This window comes from Carassius gibelio, chromosome B20 (genome assembly GCF_023724105.1).
Source record: "Carassius gibelio isolate Cgi1373 ecotype wild population from Czech Republic chromosome B20, carGib1.2-hapl.c, whole genome shotgun sequence".
Lineage (NCBI taxonomy): Eukaryota > Metazoa > Chordata > Actinopteri > Cypriniformes > Cyprinidae > Carassius > Carassius gibelio.
Genome location: NC_068415.1, coordinates 23814979 through 23840005, shown reverse-complemented (window position 1 = coordinate 23840005; position 25027 = coordinate 23814979). Strand labels below are relative to the sequence as shown.

The following is a 25027-nucleotide window of genomic DNA, read 5'->3' as shown; positions in this document are numbered from 1 at the left end:
TGTGTGTGGGCCAGATCTGGCCCGTGTGTGACAAACCGGCTTTAATTTGAGTCGTGGCTTGCTGTGTGTGGGCCAGATCTGGCCCGTGTGTGACAAACCGGCTTTAATTTGAGTGGTGGCTTGCTGTGTGTGGGCCAGATCTGGCCCGTGTGTGACAAACCGGTTCTAGGTTGAGTTCTGGCTTGTTGTATGTGGGCCAGATATGGCCTATACCAGGTGACCAGATGTGCCATTTTCTGAAGACACGTCCTGGCAGATCACCTTTCTTTACCAGTCAGTGGTTCTAAAACTATTTTGAGTACTGGACGCCCATAATATTTTAGGACACGTAATATAAATACATACACACATTTATTTGACCTACACGGACCTGTTATGAAGCTGCAATGTAATTCGATTTTTTTACATTTTTGTACCATGTCCTCTGGTGTGACACCATGTGCTTTGAACTTTTTTGGAACCACTACAAATTTTTTATGCTTTGTTGTGCATTAATATGACACCCCTAAATTATATATATATATTTTTTAATTAAAAAATGCATGTTAAGCTACATAATCCTAGAAAATTTTGCAAATGTGTCTTGCTTGCCACTAATGACAGGTAAGCTTGGAATAGCAAGGTCATTAATTGACAGAAAAGGCTGAAACGTCCTTTGGTGTAATAAAAAAAAAGTCCTCCATTGTAACACCTGTACTGTCACACCACATAAAAAATCATTTTAAATAATTAAATAATATTTGTTTAACTCCTTTTTTATACTTTTAATTGCAATAATTACATTCATTAAATTAAGCTCTAATCATCCAAAAAAAAAAAAAAAAAATATGAATCTTTAGAATATATGAAAATTTCACTTTTTAATAAAAAAAGTTACAAAAAAATGAACTTTTTTCATAATATTCACATTTCTTCAAAATGCACCTTACACACACACACACACACACACACACACACACATATATATATATATATATATACACACACACACACATACATACATATATGAGTGTTCGTAAAAGCAACAATACAAAATCTTAAACTATAAAAGTGCCACTTTGTCCCACTATTATGTGCAGGCCTGGCATTTTGCACTGGGCTATAGAACTACAAAATGAATTTTAAATTAGCAATATCATAACTGAATGACATTTTGAATTGTGTAGTGATCTTATTCTATCCACCAAGCAATTGTATTCAATTCAATTCAATTCAATTCAATTCAAGTTTATTTGTATAGCGCTTTTTACAAAATAAATCGTTACAAAGCAACTTTACAGAAAATTATGTTTCTACAATATTTAGTAGTAGCTAGTAGTTTGTGCACATTTGACAGGATTTTAGAAAAAATAATAATAATAATAATACAAGACGTAGTCAGCTAGACGATGAACTATCAATATTATTAATTAAGTTATTATATGATTCAGTCACACATTTAGCAATAATTGTTAGTTCTGTTTGTTGATTCAAGGTAGCATCATCTGGGGTCCTCTGAGGGTCAGCATCATCTCTTCTCAGGTGTTCTGGATTCAGACTGGAGCTTGTTTAAATCCTAGTTACCACGGGATGTAAATCCCCTGGCGAAACATAGAAACAAAATACAGACATCATTAGCATAGCTGCTGATCCAACAAAGTAAAATTAGTTTAACCCAAGCTAATGAATAAAAATGCAACTTTGAACAGATGCAACTACACTCTTTGCAATTGTATGTGAATGTGTGAGACTTATGGTCATGGTTATAGGGAAATATCAAGAAGAACAAAGTGCAGTAAACGGTAAAACTGTTTGCACTACAAACCAGTTCGTTCATAATTAAGACAATACATTAAAAATAACATAGTAAGATACAGCAGTTTGCAACAGTACAGCAGTTTGTACAGCTAATATAGCTGGAATGACACAGAGAGCCAGACACATTAAATTTACAAATGTCCGCGCCCCCTCTTACAGAAAAAAATAAGGGGCATATGTTTATTCATATGTTTATTTATGTAACGTAAGCGTGTGACTTTTAATTCGTGACGTGCTTTCATGGGCGTGCGCGCGGACCGGATGGAGTTGCCATGGAAACGGAGCGCAACACTGCAAATGTCACGAGGAAACACCCCGTTTCTCGCTGATTTCACTGTTTTCAGGTGAGTTAAGTCCATAAAATCACACAAATATTACTTATAACTGTTGTTGACACTTCTCTTACTTGTATTTGACTCGCTTCTGTTGTTTATTTACTTTATAGGAATGGTTTAATGTCTTCGAAAAGTCCGTTAGCATTTCTACCGTTTTCAGACGACGTATCGTCAGGTATGATAACTCTATTGTGCTCTTATTTATTAAAGTTTGGGCTTTTAATCAAATCTTCATCTGTAGATGATAGCTTTTGACTGTTTTGTTGGTAATCTTTCAATGGATGATTGGAAATTGCTTAATTTATTTATTAACATTTACACTTTACTGTTTATCGATGACGTCACGTAACGTTATCAAGGAGCGCGAAAATTGGCAGAAAACTAAAGTTGTTTTGATCTTTTATGGTAAACATAAAACTGTTCTGCGATTTCAAGAGTGACAAAATAAACCTACAACAGAAGGGAGTGTCCAAGATTTTAATATTTCTGAAGGGAGCTGCTGGCAGAGATGTAGGAAGCGCTGAAAAGGTTAAGTAATCTAATATGCATGTTTTTCACAACATATATCGCAATGAATTTGTTATTTTATTTATTTATTTTTTGCATTTCACCTGCTCTAGCTGTTTCCATCTAATAAACCTGGAACTGCAGACTAAATATTGTTGGCTCTGTGTCAAATTGCTTGTTTTGTTCCTAGATTCTCCAGTGCTGATGGCCTGCTGCATCCAGCAGAGTCGGAGTGAACCTACTGTAAGACAACATCTCCAAGATGCTATTGACCACAAGACTAGTACAGTAAGTCAAACCTCAAATATACAGTACACTACTGTTCAAAAGCTTGAAGTTGATACAATTTGAAATAATTATCTTCTGCTCACCTCTGTAGTAATTATTTGATTAAAATATGTAAAAAGAGTAATATTGTGAAATATTATTACAATTTAAAATAGCTGTTTTCTATGTGAATACATTATAAACTAATTTATTCCGGTGATGTGCAGCTGTATTTTCAGCATCATTCCTACAGTCTTCAGTGTCACATGGATCCCTCAGAAATGCTGATTTGCTGCTCAAGAAACTTATTATCAGCGTTGAAACAGTTGTGCTGCTTCATTTTTTTTGTGGAAACCGTGATGCACTTTATTTTTCAGAATTCACAGATGAATACAAAGTTCAAAAGACCTGCATTTATTTATCCATTTATGCAGACACTTTTATCCAAAGCGACTTACAGTGCATTCAGGCTATCAGTTTTTACATATCATGTGTTCCCGGGGAATCGAACCCCCAACCTTGGGTTTGCTTGCTTGCTAACACAGTGCTCTACCAGTTGAGCCACAGGAAGACTATTTGAAGCAGATGATTTTGAACAATTTGATGCATGTAACAGCAACATTCAAATGTTTGGAGTCTATGTAACAACGAATCCAACAAAAAAAAAATTCAGCACATCTGTATTTTAACATTGATCATAATCAGAAATGTTCCTTGAGCAGTAAATCATCATATTAGAATGATTTCTGAAGATGTTTCACTGAAGACTGGAGTAATGATGCTCAAAATTCAGCTTTGATCAAAGGAATAAATTACATTTTAACAATATTCACATAGAAAAGAGTTGTTTTGAATTGTAATAGTCACAGTGTTACTATTTTACTGTAATTTGATTCAATAAATGGAGCCGTGGTGAGCATAAGAGATTATTTATAAAGGCATAAAATATTTTACAGACCCCAAACTCTTGAATGGTTGTGTAAATTACAGTTATGATGTTCCTCCCAGTTAAATTTTATTAAAATGTATTAAATGTTACTCTGGCATATGCAGTCCATTTTATAGAGACTGTGTCTGTTCCCCAAAAAAAGACAACAAATAATATGTTTATTAAGGGATCTAGAAAAATTATTTCAGTTCAAACCTACTAGATTAAAAATAGTACTCAATGTACTCCATTGATGAAATAGTAAAAAGTGCACATTGCCTGAAATGATATGAACAGCAGCTATGCTAATCTTTCTCCCTTTGCCTTCCTGTTTCTGCAGATGTCCATCCCAGGGTTATTAGGCACATGACTTGCAGGACGTGTGAGGACTTCAGATGATACCAGTACTCAAAAGACCTTAGATGATGGCAACTATAGATGGACATACAAACTACCGCCACTGCAAAAAAGGTCATGTTAATTTGAAAGAGCTGTCTCACAGTATCAAGGGCTCCCTTATCAGTTCTGCTTTCAGTACTGGAGAGTAACAGATACATTTTTTTTAATGTTTTTATTAGTACATATACGTTATCTTGCACATTTTATCTCCCCAACAGATTCTAATTTGAAAGAAGTTTATAATGCATGTTCGCTACTCCCAATTCAGAAGACTGAATCAGCCTGTGTATCTGAATGTTTCTCATACTCGCTCCTCTCTGCCACGTCTGAATTTGGGATTTTCCTTAGCTGTCAGTTATAAACGTCAAAATTAAAAGAAATAAACATTTGAAATGTATCAGTCTGTGTGTAATGAATGAATATAATATACAAGTTTCACTTTTTGAATGGAATTAGTGAAATAAATCAACTTTTTGATGATATTCTAATTATATGACCAGCACCTGTATATCATTGCTCTTTTGTTGATTTTGATTGCTTCCATTGTCCTAATTTGTAAGTTGCTTTGGACAGAAAAGTGTCTGCTAAATGTAAATGTAATGTTAATGTGTATTTAACTATATTTATAAATATTTATCTGTATTTTTTATTTTGTAATAATGTAAATGTATTTGTTTTATATCTATACATGCAGTTGTATTCATGTATGTATATTTATTTGTCTAATTTTTATATTTTAATAAAGCAGTTTACATGAGTGTTTTCTTTATTCTGGATGAATTACATATTCTTTTGTGTCTAGAAAGGGTAAATACGGGTCATATCTAACCCAGAACTGGGCCACATGTCATTTGCTATCTGGGACATCTCCCATATTCTTCTGGCCCACATACCGCGCAGAATGACGGCGATGACTCAACCTGAGTCTGGCTGACATATGTCAGCCACAACTGAACCAGATCTGGGCCACATCTCAAAAATGGTGTGGGTGACATCTGGGCCAGATCTGGCCCAGTTTTGTCTGACAGAAGTCAGCCACAACTGTACCAGATCCATGCCGCATCTCACAAATGGCATAGGCGACACCTATATTAAAATATAAAAATTAGACAAATAAATATACATACATGAATACAACTGCATGTATAGATATAAAACAAATACATTTACATTATTACAAAATAAAAAATACAGATAAATATTTATAAATATAGTTAAATACACATTAGCATTACATTTACATTTAGCAGACACTTTTCTGTCCAAAGCAACTTACAAATTAGGACAATGGAAGCAATCAAAATCAACAAAAGAGCAATGATATACAGGTGCTGGTCATATAATTAGAATATCATCAAAAAGTTGATTTATTTCACTAATTCCATTCAAAAAGTGAAACTTGTATATTATATTCATTCATTACACACAGACTGATACATTTCAAATGTTTATTTCTTTTAATTTTGACGTTTATAACTGACAGCTAAGGAAAATCCCAAATTCAGCCGCGGCAGAGAGGAGAGAGTATGAGAAACATTCAGATACACAGCCTGATTCAGTCTTCTGAATTGGGAGTAGCGAACATGCATTATAAACTTCTTTCAAATTAGAATCTGTTGGGGAGATAAAATGTGCAAGATAACGTATATGTACTAATAAAAACATTAAAAAAAATGTATCTGTTACTCTCCAGTACTGAAAGCAGAACTGATAAGGGAGCCCTTGATACTGTGAGACAGCTCTTTCAAATTAACATGACCTTTTTTGCAGTGGCGGTAGTTTGTATGTCCATCTATAGTTGCCATCATCTAAGGTCTTTTGAGTACTGGTATCATCTGAAGTCCTCACACGTCCTGCAAGTCATGTGCCTAATAACCCTGGGATGGACATCTGCAGAAACAGGAAGGCAAAGGGAGAAAGATTAGCATAGCTGCTGTTCATATCATTTCAGGCAATGTGCACTTTTTACTATTTCATCAATGGAGTACATTGAGTACTATTTTTAATCTAGTAGGTTTAAACTGAAATAATTTTTCTAGATCCCTTAATAAACATATTATTTGTTGTCTTTTTTTGGGGAACAGACACAGTCTCTATAAAATGGACTGCATATGCCAGAGTAACATTTAATACATTTTAATAAAATTTAACTGGGAGGAACATCATAACTGTAATTTACACAACCATTCAAGAGTTTGGGGTCTGTAAAATATTTTATGCCTTTATAAATAATCTCTTATGCTCACCACGGCTCCATTTATTGAATCAAATTACAGTAAAATAGTAACACTGTGACTATTACAATTCAAAACAACTCTTTTCTATGTGAATATTGTTAAAATGTAATTTATTCCTTTGATCAAAGCTGAATTTTGAGCATCATTACTCCAGTCTTCAGTGAAACATCTTCAGAAATCATTCTAATATGATGATTTACTGCTCAAGGAACATTTCTGATTATGATCAATGTTAAAATACAGATGTGCTGAATTTTTTTTTGTTGGATTCGTTGTTACATAGACTCCAAACATTTGAATGTTGCTGTTACATGCATCAAATTGTTCAAAATCATCTGTTTCAAATAGTCTTCCTGTGGCTCAACTGGTAGAGCACTGTGTTAGCAAGCAAGCAAACCCAAGGTTGGGGGTTCGATTCCCCGGGAACACATGATATGTAAAAACTGATAGCCTGAATGCACTGTAAGTCGCTTTGGATAAAAGTGTCTGCATAAATGGATAAATAAATGCAGGTCTTTTGAACTTTGTATTCATCTGTGAATTCTGAAAAATAAAGTGCATCACGGTTTCCACAAAAAAAATGAAGCAGCACAACTGTTTCAACGCTGATAATAAGTTTCTTGAGCAGCAAATCAGCATTTCTGAGGGATCCATGTGACACTGAAGACTGTAGGAATGATGCTGAAAATACAGCTGCACATCACCGGAATAAATTAGTTTATAATGTATTCACATAGAAAACAGCTATTTTAAATTGTAATAATATTTCACAATATTACTCTTTTTACATATTTTAATCAAATAATTACTACAGAGGTGAGCAGAAGATAATTATTTCAAATTGTATCAACTTCAAGCTTTTGAACACTAGTGTACTGTATATTTGAGGTTTGACTTACTGTACTAGTCTTGTGGTCAATAGCATCTTGGAGATGTTGTCTTACAGTAGGTTCACTCCGACTCTGCTGGATGCAGCAGGCCATCAGCACTGGAGAATCTAGGAACAAAACAAGCAATTTGACACAGAGCCAACAATATTTAGTCTGCAGTTCCAGGTTTATTAGATGGAAACAGCTAGAGCAGGTGAAATGCAAAAAATAAATAAATAAAATAACAAATTCATTGCGATATATGTTGTGAAAAACATGCATATTAGATTACTTAACCTTTTCAGCGCTTCCTACATCTCTGCCAGCAGCTCCCTTCAGAAATATTAAAATCTTGGACACTCCCTTCTGTTGTAGAAGGTTTATTTTGTCACTCTTGAAATCGCAGAACAGTTTTATGTTTACCATAAAAGATCAAAACAACTTTAGTTTTCTGCCAATTTTCGCGCTCCTTGATAACGTTACGTGACGTCATCGATAAACAGTAAAGTGTAAATGTTAATAAATAAATTAAGCAATTTCCAATCATCCATTGAAAGATTACCAACAAAACAGTCAAAAGCTATCATCTACAGATGAAGATTTGATTAAAAGCCCAAACTTTAATAAATAAGAGCACAATAGAGTTATCATACCTGACGATACGTCGTCTGAAAACGGTAGAAATGCTAACGGACTTTTCGAAGACATTAAACCATTCCTATAAAGTAAATAAACAACAGAAGCGAGTCAAATACAAGTAAGAGAAGTGTCAACAACAGTTATAAGTAATATTTGTGTGATTTTATGGACTTAACTCACCTGAAAACAGTGAAATCAGCGAGAAACGGGGTGTTTCCTCGTGACATTTGCAGTGTTGCGCTCCGTTTCCATGGCAACTCCATCCGGTCCGCGCGCACGCCCATGAAAGACGTCACGAATTAAAAGTCACACGCTTACGTTACATAAATAAACATATGAATAAACATATGCCCCTTATTTTTTTCTGTAAGAGGGGGCGCGGACATTTGTAAATTTAATGTGTCTGGCTCTCTGTGTCATTCCAGCTATATTAGCTGTACAAACTGCTGTACTGTTGCAAACTGCTGTATCTTACTATGTTATTTTTAATGTATTGTCTTAATTATGAACGAACTGGTTTGTAGTGCAAACAGTTTTACCGTTTACTGCACTTTGTTCTTCTTGTTATTTCCCTATAACCATGACCATAAGTCTCACACATTCACATACAATTGCAAAGAGTGTAGTTGCATCTGTTCAAAGTTGCATTTTTATTCATTAGCTTGGGTTAAACTAATTTTACTTTGTTGGATCAGCAGCTATGCTAATGATGTCTGTATTTTGTTTCTATGTTTCGCCAGGGGATTTACATCCCGTGGTAACTAGGATTTAAACAAGCTCCAGTCTGAATCCAGAACACCTGAGAAGAGATGATGCTGACCCTCAGAGGACCCCAGATGATGCTACCTTGAATCAACAAACAGAACTAACAATTATTGCTAAATGTGTGACTGAATCATATAATAACTTAATTAATAATATTGATAGTTCATCGTCTAGCTGACTACGTCTTGTATTATTATTATTATTATTTTTTTATAATAATAATAAGACTGTAGGAATGATGCTGAAAATACAGCTGCACATCACCGGAATAAATTAGTTTATAATGTATTCACATAGAAAACAGCTATTTTAAATTGTAATAATATTTCACAATATTACTCTTTTTACATATTTTAATCAAATAATTACTACAGAGGTGAGCAGAAGATAATTATTTCAAATTGTATCAACTTCAAGCTTTTGAACAGTAGTGTACTGTATATTTGAGGTTTGACTTACTGTACTAGTCTTGTGGTCAATAGCATCTTGGAGATGTTGTCTTACAGTAGGTTCACTCCGACTCTGCTGGATGCAGCAGGCCATCAGCACTGGAGAATCTAGGAACAAAACAAGCAATTTGACAAAGAGCCAACAATATTTAGTCTACAGTTCCAGGTTTATTAGATGGAAACAGCTAGAGCAGGTGAAATGCAAAAAATAAATAAATAAAATAACAAATTCATTGCGATATATGTTGTGAAAAACATGCATATTAGATTACTTAACCTTTTCAGCGCTTCCTACATCTCTGCCAGCAGCTCCCTTCAGAAATATTAAAATCTTGGACACTCCCTTCTGTTGTAGAAGGTTTATTTTGTCACTCTTGAAATCGCAGAACAGTTTTATGTTTACCATAAAAGATCAAAACAACTTTAGTTTTCTGCCAATTTTCGCGCTCCTTGATAACGTTACGTGACGTCATCGATAAACAGTAAAGTGTAAATGTTAATAAATAAATTAAGCAATTTCCAATCATCCATTGAAAGATTACCAACAAAACAGTCAAAAGCTATCATCTACAGATGAAGATTTGATTAAAAGCCCAAACTTTAATAAATAAGAGCACAATAGAGTTATCATACCTGACGATACGTCGTCTGAAAACGGTAGAAATGCTAACGGACTTTTCGAAGACATTAAACCATTCCTATAAAGTAAATAAACAACAGAAGCGAGTCAAATACAAGTAAGAGAAGTGTCAACAACAGTTATAAGTAATATTTGTGTGATTTTATGGACTTAACTCACCTGAAAACAGTGAAATCAGCGAGAAACGGGGTGTTTCCTCGTGACATTTGCAGTGTTGCGCTCCGTTTCCATGGCAACTCCATCCGGTCCGCGCGCACGCCCATGAAAGACGTCACGAATTAAAAGTCACACGCTTACGTTACATAAATAAACATATGAATAAACATATGCCCCTTATTTTTTTCTGTAAGAGGGGGCGCGGACATTTGTAAATTTAATGTGTCTGGCTCTCTGTGTCATTCCAGCTATATTAGCTGTACAAACTGCTGTACTGTTGCAAACTGCTGTATCTTACTATGTTATTTTTAATGTATTGTCTTAATTATGAACGAACTGGTTTGTAGTGCAAACAGTTTTACCGTTTACTGCACTTTGTTCTTCTTGTTATTTCCCTATAACCATGACCATAAGTCTCACACATTCACATACAATTGCAAAGAGTGTAGTTGCATCTGTTCAAAGTTGCATTTTTATTCATTAGCTTGGGTTAAACTAATTTTACTTTGTTGGATCAGCAGCTATGCTAATGATGTCTGTATTTTGTTTCTATGTTTCGCCAGGGGATTTACATCCCGTGGTAACTAGGATTTAAACAAGCTCCAGTCTGAATCCAGAACACCTGAGAAGAGATGATGCTGACCCTCAGAGGACCCCAGATGATGCTACCTTGAATCAACAAACAGAACTAACAATTATTGCTAAATGTGTGACTGAATCATATAATAACTTAATTAATAATATTGATAGTTCATCGTCTAGCTGACTACGTCTTGTATTATTATTATTATTATTTTTTCTAAAATCCTGTCAAATGTGCACAAACTACTAGCTACTACTAAATATTGTAGAAACATAATTTTCTGTAAAGTTGCTTTGTAACGATTTATTTTGTAAAAAGCGCTATACAAATAAACTTGAATTGAATTGAATTGAATTGAATACAATTGCTTGGTGGATAGAATAAGATCACTACACAATTCAAAATGTCATTCAGTTATGATATTGCTAATTTAAAATTCATTTTGTAGTTCTATAGCCCAGTGCAAAATGCCAGGCCTGCACATAATAGTGGGACAAAGTGGCACTTTTATAGTTTAAGATTTTGTATTGTTGCTTTTACGAACACTCATATATGTATGTATGTGTGTGTGTGTGTATATATATATTTATATATATATGTGTGTGTGTGTGTGTGTGTGTAAGGTGCATATTGAAGAAATGTGAATATTATGAAAAAAGTTCATTTTTTTGTAACTTTTTTTATTAAAAAGTGAAATTTTCATATATTCTAAAGATTCATAATTTTTTTTTTTTTTTTTGGATGATTAGAGCTTAATTTAATGAATGTAATTATTGCAATTAAAAGTATAAAAAAGGAGTTAAACAAATATTATTTAATTATTTAAAATGATTTTTTATGTGGTGTGACAGTACAGGTGTTACAATGGAGGACTTTTTTTTTATTACACCAAAGGACGTTTCAGCCTTTTCTGTCAATTAATGACCTTGCTATTCCAAGCTTACCTGTCATTAGTGGCAAGCAAGACACATTTGCAAAATTTTCTAGGATTATGTAGCTTAACATGCATTTTTTAATTAAAAAATATATATATATAATTTAGGGGTGTCATATTAATGCACAACAAAGCATAAAAAATTTGTAGTGGTTCCAAAAAAGTTCAAAGCACATGGTGTCACACCAGAGGACATGGTACAAAAATGTAAAAAAATCGAATTACATTGCAGCTTCATAACAGGTCCGTGTAGGTCAAATAAATGTGTGTATGTATTTATATTACGTGTCCTAAAATATTATGGGCGTCCAGTACTCAAAATAGTTTTAGAACCACTGACTGGTAAAGAAAGGTGATCTGCCAGGACGTGTCTTCAGAAAATGGCACATCTGGTCACCTGGTATAGGCCATATCTGGCCCACATACAACAAGCCAGAACTCAACCTAGAACCGGTTTGTCACACACGGGCCAGATCTGGCCCACACACAGCAAGCCACCACTCAAATTAAAGCCGGTTTGTCACACACGGGCCAGATCTGGCCCACACACAGCAAACCACGACTCAAATTAAAGCCGGTTTGTTGCACACGGGCCAGATCTGGCCCACACACAGCAAGCCACGACTCAAACTAAAGCCGGTTTGTTGCACACGGGCCAGATCTGGCCCATAAACAGCATGCCACAACTCAAACTAAAACCGGCTTGATGTGTGTGGGCCAGAGATGGTCCATATAACCTGATGATGCTACCTTGAATCAACAAACAGAACTAACAATTATTGCTAAATGTGTGACTGAATCATATAATAACTTAATTAATAATATTGATAGTTCATCGTCTAGCTGACTACGTCTTGTATTATTATTATTATTTTTTTTTCTAAAATCCTGTCAAATGTGCACAAACTACTAGCTACTACTAAATATTGTAGAAACATAATTTTCTGTAAAGTTGCTTTGTAACGATTTATTTTGTAAAAAGCGCTATACAAATAAACTTGAATTGAATTGAATTGAATTGAATTGAATACAATTGCTTGGTGGATAGAATAAGATCACTACACAATTCAAAATGTCATTCAGTTATGATATTGCTAATTTAAAATTCATTTTGTAGTTCTATAGCCCAGTGCAAAATGCCAGGCCTGCACATAATAGTGGGACAAAGTGGCACTTTTATAGTTTAAGATTTTGTATTGTTGCTTTTACGAACACTCATATATGTATGTATGTGTGTGTGTGTGTATATATATATTTATATATATATGTGTGTGTGTGTGTGTGTGTGTAAGGTGCATATTGAAGAAATGTGAATATTATGAAAAAAGTTCATTTTTTTGTAACTTTTTTTATTAAAAAGTGAAATTTTCATATATTCTAAAGATTCATAATTTTTTTTTTTTTTTTTTTGGATGATTAGAGCTTAATTTAATGAATGTAATTATTGCAATTAAAAGTATAAAAAAGGAGTTAAACAAATATTATTTAATTATTTAAAATGATTTTTTATGTGGTGTGACAGTACAGGTGTTACAATGGAGGACTTTTTTTTTATTACACCAAAGGACGTTTCAGCCTTTTCTGTCAATTAATGACCTTGCTATTCCAAGCTTACCTGTCATTAGTGGCAAGCAAGACACATTTGCAAAATTTTCTAGGATTATGTAGCTTAACATGCATTTTTTAATTAAAAAATATATATATATAATTTAGGGGTGTCATATTAATGCACAACAAAGCATAAAAAATTTTTAGTGGTTCCAAAAAAGTTCAAAGCACATGGTGTCACACCAGAGGACATGGTACAAAAATGTAAAAAAAATCGAATTACATTGCAGCTTCATAACAGGTCCGTGTAGGTCAAATAAATGTGTGTATGTATTTATATTACGTGTCCTAAAATATTATGGGCGTCCAGTACTCAAAATAGTTTTAGAACCACTGACTGGTAAAGAAAGGTGATCTGCCAGGACGTGTCTTCAGAAAATGGCACATCTGGTCACCTGGTATAGGCCATATCTGGCCCACATACAACAAGCCAGAACTCAACCTAGAACCGGTTTGTCACACACGGGCCAGATCTGGCCCACACACAGCAAGCCACCACTCAAATTAAAGCCGGTTTGTCACACACGGGCCAGATCTGGCCCACACACAGCAAGCCACGACTCAAATTAAAGCCGGTTTGTCACACACGGGCCAGATCTGGCCCACACACAGCAAACCACGACTCAAATTAAAGCCGGTTTGTTGCACACGGGCCAGATCTGGCCCACACACAGCAAGCCACGACTCAAACTAAAGCCGGTTTGTTGCACACGGGCCAGATCTGGCCCATAAACAGCATGCCACAACTCAAACTAAAACCGGCTTGATGTGTGTGGGCCAGAGATGGTCCATATAACCTCTGCCGCTGCCAGAACTGAGCCAGATGTGCCATAGTTGGCCCAGATGAGGCCCGGATATGTATGCTATCTGGGAAGTAATTAATTGTACGTTTTCTTTTTTTTTTTTAGAGAAACACAGAATTCACTTTACCTGCTTGTTGGGAGTTTGGCAGCGTATGTTGTTCAAACAAAACAATTTTGTGAAGAAATCTCCAATCGTAAAATGCATCTCCTCTCTTTCAGAGCGAATGATTGACAGATGAGTATCCGCTGCTTGAATTCCGCGCCACGGAAGAGGCGAAACAGAATCTCACACCGGCCCTGTCTGTCCCAATGATCACCTGTGTCAACACAAACAGCCCATCTGTCACTCTCACCGCCTATGTGACCACTAACTGCCCTTCTGTCCACTGGTAATACAAAGACTGTGACCACAAGCAGTCTATGTGCACTGTAAAAAATTGTGCCGTTAAGTAACAGTAATTTACTGGCAGCAGGGGCGCCAGTAAAGTACTGTTAATTTACAGCTTTCAACCATTAATTTACCACTCTTATTTTTTTTTTTTTTTAACAGTATTTTACCATAAATTCTACCATGGAAATTAACTCCACTCCCACTGCTTCAAACAGTTTGAGTTTAAAAACTAGCATTCTTACGATGTTAGTACTATGAACTTAATTTAATTCCACTGAGAAGGAGTATTTCTTAATATAAAGATGCAAACACTTAATGTGCAGAAATAAAGTAAGTAAATACATGACTTTTACTCAAATCACTGCGGCTCATTGTCAGCTATAGCACACATGTATGTGCTGAAGTACTTAACACAGAGATCACCACTGTATCAGCGACTCCACATTTACTGTCTTAATATAAAACAGCAGAAGATCAGAATTTGTGGCTCATCATTGACTGAAGCACAGGCTCTACTCTCCAGCACAATGGTGAACTACAAAACTACATTAAACTAACAGATCTCTCTTGTGCAAACAGACATTAATACAGTCGAGTTCAGTATTTACTCTCATTATCAGTGTATGACTTTGCATATTTTTTTTTTCTATGGATGTTCACAAATATTTTGGTTAAATTAACTTTTTTTTTCATTTGGTAAATCTGACATTTACATTTTACAGTATATTACTGTTTTTCCTTGACTTAACGGCAAAAAACTTTAGAAAAACACTTTTTTTGCTAGCAACCATTAATTTACGGCAAGAAACTGTAGAAAAACTGTTATTTACTGGCAGCAGGTTATTTACTGTTATTTATTGGCAGCAGGGGTGCTAAAAGAAACACTGATCTCCACAATGGTAACGTCAAACGAAACAGTAACATTATCATCTAAATCTCTGTAATTCTCAGTAAGATCTTTCGATCTCTGATCTCTGATCTGATAAAGTCAGTTGGGGTTAGTAATGAGTGAAGTTGGTAAATCTTCAGTTGATTTAATCTAAAGCTGTGGCTGAAGTCAGTTGTAGTTCATGTAGTTCAATTCACTTATTAGTTTTCATTCTCTCTGTCAGGTGGACTATATTAGTAAACTCATGTAGGGAATAGTGAATGAGTGTGTAGGGTGTGATTTGAATCACAGCCGCTGAGTGTCGACTTTGAACGTTGTTAATTTACGATATATAGCAGCAGGCTACCTTCTCGAAAATGATGAATATTACCCAGAATGCACTGTTTTAATGAAAAACAGTATGTTACTGTTGAAATTTGGCCGTTTTTTTACAGAGATTTTTAACAGTGTGCCCCCTGATCCCCTACGTGCCCACAAGTAGCCTATTTATCCCCTTGACGAACTTTAAAACATCCATCTGGAGTGTTATTTTCTGATAAAATGATGCAAGCCGTAGCAGTTTCTAACACATGGCTAACCTTCTTGAAATTCAACACAATGGTCAACGAATCTGCCAATAAACCTGTTCAGGTGGCTCCTCGCTTACTCCCGAAGCACCCAGACGTGTTAAACCCTCGGAATTCGACTGATCACAAACAGCCTGTTTTTTTTTTTACAATGGGAGAGACTGTACGTGGCAAGTCCACATCTCAGCTTTCTGAAGAGATATCAAGCTAAAACCTGCTTTCCAATGCTAGTCTGGACACGTGCTACCCCTGTGGCGAGTTTCAAGAAGATTGGAGAAACTTGAAATCTCGGCTCAAAAAACTCAAAGTTTCAAGTAGATTGGAGAAACACGAAAATTTGACAAACAAAAATCACCAAGATAAATTTTCAAGTTTCTCCTGTGTTATTGAAACTTTGGGTTTGATAGTTTGAGACTAGCACAGGAAGGCAGGTTTCAGCTTGATATCACGCTGCAAGTGTTTAATTCCGAGGTAAGTTAAGGGTAGCGTTTCAGGAAACTCCGCATATACTGCCAGGCCGAATGAAATCTGTCCTCTTGTGTGTGGGACTTACGCAGATTGTCTATTTGCTTTCGAGCACATCACAGTATAAATATTTCCCCAAAAAGCACTAGAGTTAGACTGTGAAAGTTCTGTAGTGTAGTGGTCATCACGTTTGCCTAATGCGTCAAAGGTCCTTGGGTTGAAACCAAGCAGAAACAGATGTCCTCCTTTTGAAGAAATGTATGAACCCCTTTGATCCGACAGTTGGCTTCAGAAGGTTTAACATTTATGCGCATTTTGCCGAGCCTGCACACAATGATTTTGGACTTCTTTAGGAAGTGGGTTTCCATAGTGTAGTGGTTATCATGTTTGCCTCACACCGCGAGGCCAGTCGCGGATAGGTGTAGGGCGCTGACTAGCAAATAGAAACGAAGGACATTCCAGGGAGGCGGGACGAAAAAAATACACAGAATTATAGGTTCGAATTCCGTCTCGGCCACAAACACCATAAAATGAGTTTGTATTCATTTTTCATCCAGATACACTTAAAATGTGCAACGATCTTAATAAATATTTACATTATTATAGGGAATAGTTATTTTTAATATAGAACAATTTGAATAATTAAAAAAGAACATTTGGTAATATTTCAGGACTTTATTTTTAAAGAAATTCATTTTATATTTGTATAACTATGTACAGAAAAAAAAAAAAAAAAAAAAAAAAAAAAAAAAAAAAAAAAAATATATATATATATATATATATATATATATATATATATATATATATATATATATATATATATATATATATATGAAATATAACCAATAACAGCAAAAAAGTAAGTTTCTAATTTTTATCTATAGGTCAGTAATTCACATATTATATAAAACTGAAAAATTTAATTATTAAAGTACAGTACTTACCAAAATATATAATAGTTGAATAAATAAACATTAAATAATTATATATTAAACAACAACAACAATAATAAAATCCAAAGATTTGGAGAACACAGGAAAAACAATTAAACTGTGTTTTAAATTAAATAATTATAAACAATTATATATATTTAATAGTAACAGTGATTAACATTTAGTGTTTACAAATCTGAGCAAGATAATAACAACCCAAGTCTATAAAATTAACTTATAAAAAACACTAAAATACAATGGAAATGTTCAAAAGGTCAATGTTTCAGGTATTTTAAAGATCAAATGGGAATAAATAATTTAAAATTACAGATTAAAAAACAGTAATAATAATAAAATCTTAAATTAAAAAAAGAGTTTAAAAGCAAAAGTTATTAACATATAGTGTTTATGAGGCAAGATAAAATAATGCAAGTCAATAAAATAAAAATAAAAACACTAAAATACAATGCAATACAATAAAATATATTACTTTTGGTATTTTAATGAACAGAAATATAAAACAAATAAATGAACTAATTTAAAACTATAGATTAAATAACAACAACAACAATAATGATAATATAATCTAAAGTTGTGGATAACGGGGGAAAAAAAACAAGAAATTTTTAAAATTAAATAATTATGTAGACAGTTTAGTTATAACAGTTATTAACAATGCATGTCAACAAAATAAAACCTCACTAAAATACAATGCAATAGAATAAAATAATCTTTTCTGTACTTTAATGAACAAATGGAAATAAATGAAATAATTAAAAAAATAATAAAAATATTTACAAGTGCAACAAAATATAGATACATATTTACATAACCATGTGCAAGGAATGTCTTTGGCAAATGACATGCCCAGATCTCAAATATTGTTTTTTTTAGCACAGTGAAGTCATTTTTTTTTTCCGTTTATCCACCTCTGCTTCTCAGTCTCATAGAATGGAGACTGCTGAAAGTCTCTCCATGACAATTCTGCTCTCATTCCCTGAGCCTGATGAAGAGAAAACACTTTAGCAGGACAGTAAATGTATTTGCCTGCCACTCCAGGTAAACCAGTGTGAATATGAGGACTGTTGGGTCCTTGTTTCAGTGGCAGGTGGCAGAATCTGCACAGACGACCAGAAGGATGCTCCACTGCTGACTTCCGCTTGCTTCTCTCATCAGTGACCCTCTTCCTTTCTGCCCCTCTCTGCTTAGAGGCCTCCAGTTCCCGCTGAAAAAAAGGAGTCTCTGCAAAGTCTTCAACAGGCATTCTTGGGTTGGTCAGGCCCTCTGCTGAATATGTGTCAAATACTTTCTTGGAGCAGTAGAAGTATTTAACATCACTACCTTGAGAGAAGAAATGTATTGAGGAGCCATCACCCATGTATCGAGACTTAGGATGGCCACAGGCTAAGCAGGATCTGGTTTGCTTTTTTTGCAGCACCTGCAATTGCTGTTGCTGCTGAACTGCCTGCTGCTTCTCTATGATGTCCTTCACCATCTTCTCGAATGCTGTCTGGTCCAGAGGGACAGCCTCAGGAACAGCCTTTGCAGGTGGATTGACTGGGGCAGGTGGCAGTACTGTCACTGGGACACTGATTGTTTCACTGCCTGGACGCTGCCATAACTGCTGTGTCTCCAAGAGCTTTTCTGGGCTGGTGTTGAGAGAAGCATTAGTGTTCTTTTTTTTAGCAAGGTGTTTTATGTAACTGCTTATGTGCTGCTTTCTGGTGGAATGCAGAAGGCTGTTGGAGTCAGTACAGGAACTCTGTACCATAGCAGCATATTCAGCATCAACCTTTGTAAGTAGATCCTTGCTCCCATGATGCTTGGCCAGCAAACCATCAATGATATTTCTCATTGGATCCGTTCATCGATTATGTAATTATCAATGAAGATTCGGGAGGAGCGCGTCAGATACTTAGCCTAATCATCACAGGTGGACCACAATCAAGTAATCAATCCCACAGTATAAATATTGCTGACTTACCTCTATCCATTGACGGTTTATCAGCATGCTGGTTCGCTTCGTCAGTCACCTTATCACAGACCCAATTGTCGTACCAACGAGGAGTGCTACACAGGGGATTTATAAGACCTGCTGCTTTTGCCGGACCCGAGATTATTTCTACCCAGCCAAACACGGCCGTTGAGCAGCATTAAGCGTCATCGCGACAGCTGCTATCCTCGCCAAGCCACACATCGTGGCCAATAGACCGAGCTCGCAACTCTGAGCTCGCCTTGCTCGATACACGATCGTGCCGCCCGAGACCGAGCTCTCGTCGAGCGCTGGATTGCAGCAGAAAGAATCCAACCACGGCTCAGTCTTTCACCACGGCATTCCGGCCGAGTGGCAGTTTGAGGCCGCTTTCCTCTAGCGGCGCAGACTAATACATTTCCAGGCGAAGACGCAAAAAAAAAAAACAAAAAAAAAAAACAGGTTCTTCTTTTTCTTCATTGGATTTTTACGGCAGTTTGCATTCAAAGTGTTGCATCTAAAAGCAGTTTTGCGGCTAAAGTTTTGTTAAACTACGTCTTGACGTAGTTCCGTCTTTTTCTAGTAGTGTTTTATGGCGGTTTTGGCAAACCAACGTAAAGGTGCATTACCGCCACCCGCTGATCCGGGGTGTGGATCCCGCATAGATTTGGACTACAGATACACCGTTCCGTCGGATGATGATGCCACTTTTTAACCACGAAGCCAAAGGCATTAGGTTAGATTATTGTAATGCCTCGTTCTCAGGCCTTCCAGCTAAATCGTTGAGCAAGCTTCAGTATATACAAATTCTGCCGCACGCTTGTATTTCTCCTCGCTAACACATTACACCGGTTCTTTCACAATTACATGGGCTTCCCGTAAACGTGAGAATTGATTTTAAAATTCTTATCTTAACATACTAGGCACTTCATGGGACTGCACCTGAGTATCTTTGTGAACTCATCAGTCCTGATATTCCATCACGCTCTCTTCGCTCTACTAACTCTTTCACTTCACCAGCCATAATGTGAGCTAAAGACCATGGGGGAAAGAGCCTTTTCATATAAAGCCCCTAAGCTATGGAATGTACTTCTTCTGAACGTCAGATATGCACCTATGTTGGGCGATTTTAAAAAGTTGATTAAGTCACATTTATTCAAGACTGTCTGTCTTTAATGAATTGTTGTATTGCTTTTGGCGTTTGTTCCTACAAATAAAATGCATTATTATTATTATTACTATTATTGTTACATTCGCCTTACCGCGCATGTTTAAACCTCGCCGAAATGATACAGACATAAGTTAAAAAAAAAAAACTGATCACTGGCATGATCACTCAAAATTAATCTAAAACGCATCTGCCCTCGTGTTTTGATGCAGGATAGCAAGCGTGAGTAAAATTACCATCGCCTTTTAAGGACCGTAATACGGAAAAACCGGAAAGTAAATCTCTTTAGAAACCACTTGGAAGCGATTAGCACATAACTGCTGTTAACCCATTTGCTGCAAGCATCGCCAATGGCCCCAGTCTATGTTTCGTTTTCACAGCACGTTAAACATCACTCTCTTACTTGATCTGGATAAACCGCGCATCAATTGAAGTCCAAAGACTTTGGCTTTTATATTTGACCAATATTTCGATAAAACATTTAACGTCAAAGTGTTAGCTCGTGGACAAATGTTGATCATGGATCTAGTCCGAAAGAATCATTAACAGAAACATCTTTATTTTGGGTATATAATTTCTGCCTCCATGCCAAAAATGGGGGGTGTCTGGTAAGGGGTTAACGTTACTGCTATAATTATGTCTTTCGGTACAACGCCTTACAAGACTAAACATGCTCAATCGTTTCCAAAAGCCTCTGTTTCCACAGTCCATAATACAACGTGAAAACAGCGTTCCAAACGTATCCGCTCGGGAGTCCGTCTAAAGAGCCCGGAGGCCAAATGAGAGGAAAGATGCTTTTCCAACAGGAACATAATAAGGTGGACAAGGCCTGAGGAATTGTCAAATCAGGCAACAAATTGCTAAGCTGGTAACACAGTAGGCTACCCATCCATTTTTAGCTTGCCCCATCAAATATTACTAACACTTTTTACTCTTCCCACAGCCAACATCTACAGCAGCCGAAGCAAGTAGCCTTTCATGTACCTCCTCACTGCCGCAACAGTGTCTGCTCCCGCAGGAGCCTTTCCTGTACCTCCCCACCGCCGCTGCAGTGTCTGCTCCCGCAGGAGCCTTTCCTGTACCCCCCCACCGCCGCTGCAGTGTCTGCTCCCGCAGGAGCCTTTCCCGTATCTCCCCACTGCCGCTGCAGTGTCTGCTCCCGCAGGAGCCTTTCCCATTTCTCACCACTGCCGCATCAGTGTCTGCTCCCGCAGGAGCCTTTCCCATATCTCCCCACTGCCGCATCAGTGTCTGCTCCCGCAGGAGCCTTTCCTGTACCCCCCCACCGCCGCTGCAGTGTCTGCTCCCGCAGGAGCCTTTCCCGTATCTCCCCACTGCCGCTGCAGTGTCTGCTCCCGCAGGAGCCTTTCCCGTATCTCCCCACTGCCGCTGCAGTGTCTGCTCCCGCAGGAGCCTTTCCCATATCTCCCCACTGCCGCATCAGTGTCTGCTCCCGCAGGAGCCTTTCCTGTACCCCCCCACCGCCGCTGCAGTGTCTGCTCCCGCAGGAGCCTTTCCCGTATCTCCCCACTGCCGCAGCAGTGTCTGCTCCCGCAGGAGCCTTTCCCGTATCTCCCCACTGCCGCAGCAGTGTCTGCTCCCGCAGGAGCCTTTCCCGTTCTCCCCACTGCCGCAGCAGTGTCTGCTCCCGCAGGAGCCCTTCCTATACCTCCTCACTGCCGTGCAGTGTCTGCTCCCGCAGGAGCCTTCCTATACCTCCACACTGCCGTAGCAGTGTCTGCTCCCGCAGGAGCCTTTCCCGTTCTCCCCACTGCTGTAGCAGCGTCTGCTCCCGCAGGAGCCTTTCCTACACCTAAATATATATTAAAAAAAAAAAATAATAATAAAAAATACCACACATCACCTCCGCCTAAAGGCATGCCATGCATCCGAGGTTGCGGTGATAGCATCATGTATCGACAATAGCCAAGACGATATTAGGCCCATTCTCCAACCAACGTTTTTTATAATAATCATTAGGCGGCCTACCTTAATTCGGCTATCAAACCGCTCCGTTATCCCATCTCAGCACTGCATTTCCCGCTCGCCCGTTCTCTCAAAGGATGATGTGAGCCCGTAGGTTTAAAAAAAAAAAAAAAAAAAAAATTCACTGGACAAGCGAGATGATCGTAGTGCCGACTACATGAACTAGCAGTATTTAAATATAGTATTTATACTTAATACCAGTGTATCAGTACGTCCGAAAGTATATATATTTTTTGATTATCGGTGATTCCATAGGCTCTTTTCGTGCACCTGCATGGTCAAAATGGTAAATAGTAAGCTCAGACAGTATAAAGATTCTTTCTCTTACTTCACCCATGCAAGATTACATCGTCAATATGTACCATCGATCTCACGTGCTGACAATGACCACATCGCGGATACATGGCACCTATTTGGGGTAAACTGGCACAGGAAATCCTAATTTATTTTTGCACACTTAATTTCGGACACTATGACTGCACCAAGATTTTTTCGGACTCATTATCGGAAGCAGCTCGTTGGATTTGCTAAACAATTATTCAAGTAAGCCTCACAGCGCCTACCCTCGTAGACAAATAAATCATCCTTAGTATCGAACTCCCTGCCAGGCGCTGCAAGAGGGCTCCCGGTTGAACCAACCGTTGCCTTCTCCATTCAACTATCAGCAAAGCTTACTCGTTTGACATCGCAACTATTAAAATCCTGCCAGATGCTTTCCCACTTAATCAATCTTGGACTTTTCATCTGGCCACCAGCGAAGCTTACCCGATTAAAAAAGGCAGATTAACCAAAAAAAAAAAAAAAAAAGCGACATTTACCTATCGAACACCAATGAGTACATTGCAGCCCAAACAAATTTTCCCTCCGATGGCAAGATGTACCCATCCAATACCGCAAGTTACGCTTTCGTCGAACACTAACGGGCTCTTCGCAGATAAAACAATCTCAATTTTCCCTCCGATGCCTGGAGAGACTACCCATCTGGTGTTGCAAATTTTAATAAATATAATAAATAAAAATAAAAATAAATATAGAAAATAAATAAATAAATAAATAAATAATAAATAAAAAGACACCGGATGCTGGCCAAAAAATATAATAAAATATATTAAAACACTGAATGTACATGATGTGTATTTAATTGTCTTGACTACACTGAAAAAAGTAATAAGCAAATTTACTTATTACTTTTTTCAGTGTACATTAGATGACTCATTTAATGTAACGCATGAATCATTGTTTATTCTATCATTCTATTTATTCTAGGAATAAAAATTCTAATAATGTTCAAAAGTCTGTGAGTAAACATTCCACTTATAACAGCAAATTACACTTTAAATACCATGCATACAATTCATGAAGTACACTCACCCTCACCACTGGTGTGTTCAACCCTTAATTATAGTTAGAACAAAAAAACATGTTTTTTAGAACAGGCAACAACACTGCCAAAGCAACAAATAAGATAAATAAATTCAGAAATGGAGAATAAGTCTGTATGTAACAGAATAAGCCTCTGAATCTGATTAGGAAAGTAACCTGCCATAGACAAGACTGTGGATCCCGTGGCTGCAGATGATCCTGAAAATTAAGCATTATAATTTGAACATTTTTGCTCCAGTATGTGCAATTGCATGTGTCAAAAACATGCTGAACTTGACATGGCTCTGTATAACACACATGATGTGACTCGTGATTCACTTACTCAGCTGTGTGAGATACTTTGTTGGAGACAGACTCAGCATTATCCTCTCCAGTTCTTCATCCTCCTCCATCACTATAAAACAAAATCAATGGATCAGTAGGCTTTAAGTAACAATATAAGCAAATTTGCATGAATTTTATTAACTTACCAGGCTGATCATAAGCAGTACTGGAAGGAACAAGTGGTCTTGCAGTGGAAGCTGATGGTGGGGGCACCGGAGGAGTGTTTATCGTCAGCTGTTGTTGTTGCTGTTTTAAAAGATACTGCTGCAAGTTGTAAATTTTGCTGCCTGGAACACACTTCTGCTTCATTATAAAGAAAGCATATCCGTCTGCCCTGGATTTCCAAATTTGTCTCCAAGTGTCTTGAGCCCTTGTTCCAAATCCAACAGTAATGTCTTCCTCCATCAAAACTGGCAATGGATCTGGCCTTTGAGACAGATACCGTTTAAGATCATCAATTTCCTTAAAGCTTCTTGAGTATTCAATAAAGGAAATTAGACTATCTTTGCAAGGACCCTCTGGGTTGAACTGCCCAGCCTGTTCTTCTTCCTCAACCTATAGCCGACATCATTCTCTAGTAACCACCTGAAAGACTGGCCCTTGTATTTGCCAAACTGTAGAATGTATTCTCCCAACACCTCTTGCTTGTCAGAGACATCCCCTCCTCTCTGTAAGACAACAGAACGGGCATTCATCCTGACCAGATCTTCTCTTTGAGGTGTTGACTTGTTCTGCAGTGAAGGGTTGTCTTTAATTATTTTTGCCTCTTCTGATGGGTCCCGGCGTAAATGGCCTGATGGGCCTTTCATGAAAGACACCTTGTATCTCCCGAGGGGAAAAAAAAACTGTTTTCTTCATGATGCTGTTCTGAAATCATGGCCACATAAAAATACTTAATATGGTGAAATAAGACAGTTATCAGCAGCAGTTATATATAAAGTCACTTCATCTACAGCGATATCATTGACTTGATTGCAAATAAAAACAGACACTATTTAAACTGAACAGAGATGACATAACTGCATTCAATGATGA

General features: G+C 36.9%; 2 long non-coding RNA genes across 5 annotated transcripts; one reads left to right on the top strand and one right to left on the bottom strand.

Annotated features, from left to right (window-relative positions):
- The first annotated feature begins 1202 nt into the window (after window positions 1-1202).
- LOC127984387 (uncharacterized) lies at window positions 1203-4985 on the top strand. Of its 3 annotated transcripts, XR_008160584.1 has the most exons (6): window positions 1203-2141; window positions 2243-2307; window positions 2592-2660; window positions 2830-2927; window positions 4175-4305; window positions 4452-4985. It is a non-coding gene; the product is annotated as an uncharacterized LOC127984387 (long non-coding RNA). The 3 variants fall into 3 exon arrangements; XR_008160585.1 differs by lacking the exon at window positions 2592-2660; XR_008160583.1 differs by having other exon boundaries at window positions 2592-2927.
- Window positions 4986-5488: 503 nt separating this feature from the next.
- LOC127983644 (uncharacterized) lies at window positions 5489-10075 on the bottom strand. 2 transcript variants are annotated; one of them, XR_008160472.1, is made up of 4 exons: window positions 9992-10075; window positions 7370-8057; window positions 5993-6123; window positions 5489-5846 (listed from the first exon to the last, which is right to left on the bottom strand). It is a non-coding gene; the product is annotated as an uncharacterized LOC127983644 (long non-coding RNA). The 2 variants fall into 2 exon arrangements; XR_008160471.1 differs by lacking the exon at window positions 9992-10075 and adding an exon at window positions 8159-8242.
- Window positions 10076-25027: the final 14952 nt, after the last annotated feature.